This window comes from Neltuma alba, unplaced genomic scaffold (assembly GCF_004799145.2).
Source record: "Neltuma alba isolate B1F8T4 unplaced genomic scaffold, ASM479914v2 tig00013384_pilon, whole genome shotgun sequence".
In the NCBI taxonomy this organism is placed as follows: Eukaryota; Viridiplantae; Streptophyta; class Magnoliopsida; order Fabales; family Fabaceae; genus Neltuma; species Neltuma alba.
The window spans coordinates 109,994-119,239 of NW_021637645.1; positions in this window are offsets into that span (position 1 = coordinate 109,994).

Here is a 9,246-nt window from a genome sequence, read left to right on the forward strand (position 1 = left end):
AAGAGGGAAGCTTCGTGGCGTTAGACCATACGCGTTATTATCATTGTTATTAGTATGAAATGAAGTTTTACCTTTGACCAAATCTAATGCCAAAGAAAAAGACCTCCGCGTTTTCTAGTCACCGCCATTTCATTTTCTGCCTTTTCTTTTTTTTTCTTTTTAGTTACGGCTCAAAATTCTCCCAGCGTCTCTCTCAATGACCGATGGGACAAATCAAAATGAAAAATGTTTAGAAAAAAATAGAAAAATTTGTGTTATAGTTTTATTTTAACTATTTAGTAACCCTATTAGTTAATTATTTTAGAGTAATGGTTTCTTTTTTTTTTCTGCCAGTCGGCTAGTGTAATGATTTCAAATATCATATTATATCACATCTTCCCAATATTCATATTTTTTCACGTTCATGAGTATGTTATGATGGAAAAGTCATCTTGTACCATAAAAGTGTGATTTTGGATCCTTTTGGATCCCCTGTAAACGTAAGAACTGCTTTATTTAAACATTTGATTAAATTTAAGGGAAAAATAGGAAAAATGACAATAAACTGATACTTCTTCACAAAAATAGTAAAAAGAAAAACATTGCAAAAAGGGACTCAGTACAATATTAATATGAGTTTACAACAACTGATAGGCAAATGATACAAATTTAGTGAACGGGTCCTTGTGTGTAATTTTTTAATTTTCAAAGCTATTTTTGTGATTTTTTCCTATTTTTTTAGTTCTAAATATAAGACTTATTTTATAATATATTTTACCACAAAATGGGTATTATTTAGAATCAAATGAGTACTTTAATTTAAAAAAAATCCTAAATAGTCACTTCAATAAAAGAAATTCCATTTTAATCATATATGACTAAATAGGAGTTTTGAAATTTGTTTAAATGATTATATTGTCCTTATATTATTTGTACTTATTATATGAAAATGTTTTGAAAACATGCTTATTGCTTTACCAAACTTCTTAATGCATTACCTGACTTGTTAACCATATTACAAAAGTTGAAAAATTCCTAACTCATTAGGCACTTATAAAATCTCTCAGTCAAAATCTCTTTTAGATCACATAGTGAATGATATTATTAGAGTTGTTAATATTATCACTAAGAACTGTTAACTGTGTTATTGAAGTTGCAAAAAAAAACTCACTTTCACAATTTCCTAAAAAATATGTTGCTAGCTAATTGCATCACCAATTTGTTAATACCTTACATGACTTGTTAACTATGTTAATCTGAGTTGGGAGTTAAGAATGTTAAATTGGATGATGAAAGATGTAGAACTGACACATCTTATAAGAAGAAATTTATGGAGCCAAATGTACATGTTTTGATTATAGAATTTTGTCGAATGAGCGAGTGGTTGACGGATAAAATACATTATAACACACACAAATCCACACATGCGAGTAAAGAATATATAATCGATTTTACAAGCTACTATATTAACTATATTAAGTGTATATATAAGCCTATAAACTTAATTAGAGCCGGTCTTTAAAATCAATTAAAATATCATTTACAACTAGAATCTTCTCCCTGTGCTTCTATAACTATATATGATTAGATTTGAAATAAGTGAAATGTCTTTATAAGGTGGATTACATATTTGATTCAATTAAGATATGTTATTCTATTTGTATTCTTCACCACTTCTCATTAAACAATTAGAATATGAATTTCTATGTATTTTTAAAAATATAACATTTCTTTTATAAAATCAATAAAGGACGCATGAAACTAAAATAAATTTACATAACAAATAAAGTGTGGAACTGCAATCCGATCCATTTAAGCATTAGCGGGTTGTTACCAGATTTCATAAATATATTAGATTGACAGATATTAGATAAATAGGTTGCATCTATACATAGACATATATATATATATATATGGATCTATCATTCACCTTTTTTTTGTCAGAAAAGAAAAATATTATAAAAACTATAACTAGTACAACCCAAAAGTCCAAAACCAATAAACAACAAAAAAAACAGAAAACTACAAAGAAACACAAACTGGAAAAACAAAAGCAACCAAAAGCAAACAAAGTTCTGGATCACTTCCAAGGCAGCAGCAACTGATATTTGAAAATATGAGGGACGTGGTGAAGAAATCCATCCAAGAGCACACAACCCTTTTGTCTCTAAATCAGTCATCAAAACTATTAACAAATCCAGAGAGCAGAGAAGAAGAGCACTAACCAACAATCCATCTAGAGGAGCCACAAACAAACAAGGAAAACAAAAATTGGATTGGGGGTATAAAACCCAACCATAAAGGCCACAAACCCATTAAGGAACTCTTTAGCTCATTCAAAGAAGCTAAGTTGCAACAATGAGTAACATCTTCTAGAAGGAAAATGTTCTCAAGAAGAAACTCCACCAACCATGGTCTAACTGAGCGTATATAAGATACATAACGAGAAGCTTTTTATCCTCTAAACTTCCAGTCAACCAGTAACTAGTCTTCAAAGCCAGACCAGACTCAGTTCTTGCCCTTATTCCAGAACCATCAAACTCAACATCTAAGGAAACTACACCCTTCAGATCAAACACACACCAAAAACAACCAGGCAGCACCCAACGAGTATCATCCTTGATCTTCGAAATAGAACTTTTGATTGCCATTGTGAAACTTAAATTACCACTAAACTTCCAAAAACTCACTGTGATACCAAAGACTAATGCAAAGTGGACAAATGAAATATTATTAGAGGTATTCCAGCACCAATCATCAGTATCAAAAATCATGGCTCTAGTTTCACATAATCTCCTCATAATCCATGTCCACCAGGAAGCAAAAATCAAACTAACCATTACAACACATCTTCTAGAAAAAAGCGATCAGACCATGCCATAACATGGATTTCACAGAGAAGCTATTAGAAGATTGAGTATTACAACATTTTACCTCACAAAGCCAAACCAAATGAATCCATGTGAACAGATTTATAGCAAGTTGCTGTGAAATTGGCGTAGATGTGAGAAACATCAATCCAACACCCACAAGTCTTAGAAGGTGTATGAAACAATGCCATGGAAAGCGAGATTTCTAGCTTTCAGCTGATTTAATTTCTAGTCCTCTGTTGCTCCACAAGGCTCTCTGATTTCCAATCGACTTAATGTTACTACTCCTTTTGCACCAAGTAAATATCATATTTTACCATTGTTGAATTAGTTCTCATAGATCCAAATCCTTTCGTCGACCATTCCGCTTCTGTCGTTGCCATTTTTCTGAGGCTCTTAATCGCACAACCTCCCGATCTTCCTTCTTCAAGTCCCTAACCAAGATAACATCAGATTTCCCCATTCGCTTCAAATTTAGACATGCCGCTGCCAACACACGATAAGAACCAAGATAACACCAACTCACCCACACCAGACTCACTCTCCCCCGGCCACCACCGAGGAGAGGACGCCGATGGAAAACGCTCACTATGGGGCGGTTTATGCTCTCACGGGAGGAGAGAATTTTGCTCTCAGTGGAGGGAAGAGGTTTTTTTTTTTTTTTAATCAATTATCCTTCATTCACTTATTTGAATGTAAAATTATACTACAATCAAAAGTTGTTCATTGACTTCATTCAACTACACAAATTTTTCCTTCTAAGACCGCAATGCATTTTTTCATCATCCAATTTAGCATTCTTAATTCTCAACTCAAGAATAATATCCCAATTTATTAGATAATCTTAGTCTCAACCTTTAGTTTGGTTTAGTTCGCAACCACGACCTCCTCAAATCAACCACATATGAAACGTAAATTCAAAATCAACTTTATTATTATCTTAGCTTCACTTCATGAGAATTTTCCTCCTTGCCATTCAAAAAGCAAGTAGCGTGGTATAGCAGAGGCATGCATGGTCCATTTTAGTGCTGGAAGGATCGGACTGCACAAGATTAGTGAACCTACCCCAGTCCCCAACCTAAGAGTTGTTATTAACTTCAACTTTAACAACGGTCGTGAATGGAACTAGAAGCCAGCAGCACCCAGCTGTTGGAAGTTTAATTACAATTATTAGATACATCCAACGGCCATAAATTTTTGAGTCCTCTCAAAGTGGGAAAAAGTAACCAACAAAATAAACTTGGAAGAACAAAATTGGTGGAGCATTTGATGATGTGAGTGTGGCTTCAGAAGAATTTGCCAAAAAAAAAAAACAAAGAAAAGAGAAAGGGCACTATTAATGCACTAACTTACACCACAAAAAACATATGATTAGCAATGAAATTTAGCGACAGAAATTTTTTGACGCTAATCTTAATTTTTTTAAAAAAATTAAAATGTCACGTGACGCCTCCAACAGCTGCCACCTCATCACCGCTGATGGCCGCTGGCTACCTCCATATGTCACTGTCACCTCATCTCTGTCTAACCATGTGTTGCCACCTCGCATGTCACCTTATATTGTTACATGTCGCTACCATATAGTTTTTGCTCAAAGTAACTCCTCCATGGCTTGAACCAAGAACCTCGTCTACCGGTGCGACGCTTTACTAATTAAGCAACAATAAATTTGCTAACTTATTATGCAAAATTAAATAAATATATATAATGTTCTTTTACACGAACAAATATACATACATATATTATTAAAAACTAAAAATAAATTATATGATTATTTTTATCATGACTATTTTTGTGACAAAATAGTTTTTAAATACTCTTTTTATTATTTGTTTTATAATATCTTTTTTCTTAATATAATATTAATTTCCAATGTGCATAATTTTGAATTTTAAATCATAAATAATTTTTTCATGAATATATTTTTTAAATTTAATTTTTTAATTAAAATTGATAAGACAGGTAATTTAATTATAAATATTATGTTACATTATATTATGTTATCTATATGTGTTTTATATATTTGGTGAAAACCATTTATAACTAGCAAAAAAAAATGTTGTTATTCAAAAAATAGCTACCGTAATAAAATCTAATGGATTATTCTACATAAAAAATTAAATGATTTGAATAGATTAGGATAAACAATATTCTCCTACTTATATAAGTATCCTACATAATTTATCTTCTTACAATTCTTTCTATATATCATTTGTTTTTGCGTTAAGGACTAAAATCAATTTATATCATGGGTATTAATTATATCATGATAAAATTTTATTGTTGATTGATTCAAATTCAAAATTCACTTCGACATTAGTTTGATTTATAATCATAAATTGAGATGTTGTATAAATTCATTTTTTGATTTTGAATTTTTATCATTGATTACATCTTTTAATATATTGTACATATAATAGAATTATTTATTTCTTATATCAATTTGCATAAGAAAGTTATTAATATTCTTATCATATTTGTTTAATTATTATTAATAATTAAGAGGAATTGATTTTAATGAAATATAAACAAGTTTTTTTAGGAAATTGTCTTCCTATTCTCAGTATGTATCTAAGGATGAGATAAATGATAATAACATCTTTATTAACATTGGCTCCATAGATATATCAATTTATTTTACAATTAAAAATATATTTAAACCATCATATTCTTAATTATGTTATTATATAAATTGTTGCAAGATTATAATTTAAAATAATAAAATTTAAAATTAGTGATGAAAGTTAGCGATGAAATTTTTTTGTCGCTAAAATTATATAATCAAAATTTGTGATGAAAAAAAAATCTATCACTAATTCTGTTGCTAAATATTTACCAACGGATTTTTTAATGGGTTAGCGTTGGGATTTAGTGACAAAATTTTATTCCGTTGCTAATATTGGTGACAGAAAAAATTCTGTCGCTAAAGTTAATGATAAAATTTTTGTCGGTAATCCATCATAAATTATTGACAAAATAATTTTTTATCACTAATTCCATGGGTAATGAGCTATTTTTTTTTGTAGTTTTATTACACTGTTAGTTCCAAATATCAAACACCAATCATCACGAAACCAAAGCTATGAGGTGAACACGAGGTGTTAGTAATGGAAGTTTAGTGACTACAAACAAAACCCTACTAACTTTACCACTCAAAGGTATTTTGGATCACAAAAAATAATAATCCAAAGCATATGACAGCCAATTACATGTACATCATTCAAACAAAAGTAGAGAGTAGCGAAGAATGAGGGTGAGAACTTAAAGAATGAGAGGCACAAATCTAGTGAAATGAATGAGTGCAGGCAAGCGAGGTTTCGCGAAATTGAGAGAAGACCATTAAGTGAGAGCATCGTAGAGAGACAAACGTTGTCGGGTAAATGCACGTAACGCCATAAGAGGTTAGGGCGAAGGTTTCTAGACCGGATGCATAAATAACTACTCCTCCGATCCTTAATATAAGATCTATTTAACTAATTTAATTAGATTATGGAAGTTAGGTAAGTTGATTAATTATAAGAAAAGTGACATATCTTTCCTAAAACACCATAATCATCTTTCTTAATACCCCATCTCCCTCTTCTATTTGATTATGGTTGAGGGAGTATCCATAAGGGTAATTTAGAGAACATTGATAATATGAGAAATGAGCCTTATATTTAGAATCAAAACCAACTCAACAATTGGATCCTATATTAAGGACCGGAGGAGTATTCTAAAATAAGAGTTTTTCATACTGGTTTTCTATACCAACAATTAAAAAAAGTGAAACAATATTTACAAAATGCCAACGGCCATATATTTTAAACTATTTCCTCTTTCTAAATAATCGCTTTTTTTATACTAGAGGCACTTGGAAATGAAACACACCTCAAGAGAACAGAACTATGTGGTTGATGTTTTGGCTGAAGTCTTAGCAAAAGATGGTTTAAGCAAACCATTTCTTTTAGACAATGTTCAAGTCATTTCTTTTTTTCTTTGTTTTCAATTTCAGACAAATATAGAAGACGAAAATGGACTTTTTATTAATAGTAATGAAGAATGTATGGGATTAAGATACTGTTTGGTACGAGGAAAATAGTGGAGAGCAGAGGGGAAGAAAAATTTTAATGAGCTCTATTAAAAAAATTAGAGAAGTGAGGTTTTAAAATTTTGATAAAGAGAAGAAGTAATATAAAACAAAAATAAAAATTAATTAAAACTTTTACCTCCACTTTTTAATTCTTTAAATCGAGTTTATTAAAAATTTTTCTCTCCTCCCCTCCTCTTAATTTCCCCTCATACCAAAAAGACCCTAAGTGCCCCCAGTTTTAATTTTCTTTAATATCAGGCAATAGCCCTCTTTTGTGCCAGGAAAATCACCAATCCTTTCACGGACTTGTTAAATTGTGCAGAGTACAAGGATTGACTCAAATAAATAAGTAAACAATTAGGCAATAATCATAGGACCTATTTCGAAATCCATGAAAATTATAAGAACTAAAACATCATTTATTCCAATGAAATGCTGAAAGCAAAGTTAAATGCATCAAGTTATTCTCCAGACAAAGTTGGGGATTAGATTTAATCATCAATATAATACTACCTCTACTCATTAATATAACAGTTAGTTAAAAAATTTGAATAGATTAAACCAATTAGTTATTTATAATAAACATGTATTGTTTTTTTAAACTATCCTTGTTAATCAAGTATATTAGCTAGAACTACTATTACTACAAGAACTACTTTGGAAAAAAAATGGATAAATATGAGAAACAAATAGATTCAGATCATATATACAGAACCAAAATAAAAGTCAAATTAGCTCTTATATTAAAGACTAGAGGTAATATCTTGATTCACTTCATCTCCCAAATTTATAATTTTTCACCCAAAGTATTCTTATTGATGGTAAGAGGTTTCCATTACCAAGGGGTAATTCTAAAGAACATGAATAAAGAGCGTAATTTAAGAAAGTCAATACACATTTATTACAAATAACTAATTTGCTTAATACTTCAAATTAATTATCTAGCTCTTATATAAAAAACCAAAGATAGTATTATAATATTTATATTTTGATATCTTAATCCTTTTAAATGATAATCATTTTTGAGATCTTTCTCAATAAATCTTATTTTCTGCGCGTTCTTATTCCTTCTAATTTTTCCTTTATTTTGTGCTTGTGCAAATTATTTCCAAGCACAATCCTAGGAAAACACTTGATGCTTGTGCAGATTATTTCCAAGCACAATCCTAGGAAAACACTTGATGGAATATTGTTTCAGAATAAGTTGATAATATTTCCGAAAATGTTTCGTATATGTGTGTGTATATAAAGGAGTCTACAAACTTAATTGCCTTGCGTAAACTCAAGTTACACAATTGCTAAACAAAAGTCATAGAGTGAACTTGGTCACTATCTCCTTTGATGAAGTAACAGAAAAACACGTATGACAAGGTGAATTATGGTGCAGAATGCAAACAACGATCACAGCAAAAGCAACCCAGCATTCATGTGTATGAATCGGAGGACAAGACAGAGCATTTTTATTTAATGTAAATAGATTTTTATGTCTCAAAGATTTAAAGGTAAATCCTCTTTTTGGCGAGAATTATATAAAGTATTTAAGTGAGAGAAAAATATATGGTTCCATTTTCAAAATTTAGATTTTAAAATTGTTTTTCCAAAATATATGGTTCCATTTCCAAAATTTAGATTTAGAAATATATCGTAAATTGTGCAAAGTATGAGGATTGATTCAAGAATAAGCCAAAAAAAAAGAAGGTAATAATCATAGGATCTAATTCGAAATCCATGAAAATTAGAAGAGTTCTAAAATATCATTTATTCCAATGAAATTATGCTGAAAGCAAAGTTAGATGCATAAAGTTATATTCCGCAGAAAAAGTAAAATGGTGAGGTAGAAGTATGATATATATATACCTTTCTTCAGTTTTTGAAAAGTGTGGCCTCCATTATTAAACCATATGTTAAGTTATCTGCAGATTCGATTAATTGATCTACACACAAATACACACACACAATGAAGTTGAAGAGTCATAGTTTTAGCTTTCTGTTACAACTTCAATTTCGAAGACAACCAAACCCATTTCCGATCACTACAATCTTCGCTATTGCAAAACCAATCTTTGTGTGTTTCATTTGTTTTTGCTTTAAACATATCACTTGTCGCTTATTTATTCCTTAGGAGTTATGTTTTAAAGAGTGATCAAGAAGCACTTGGAGAAGTTACAAGTCTTATTGAAGATTAGTCTGAATGAAAGAGCTAGCTCTGAAGAAAGCAGACTTCGCCTTGAGAATGCTCTCAATATCTTGTCCTTTCGTTGTTCTGAAGATGGACCCTCCTCTTATGTCACAATTGATTCTGTGCAACAAGAAATCCAAACTATT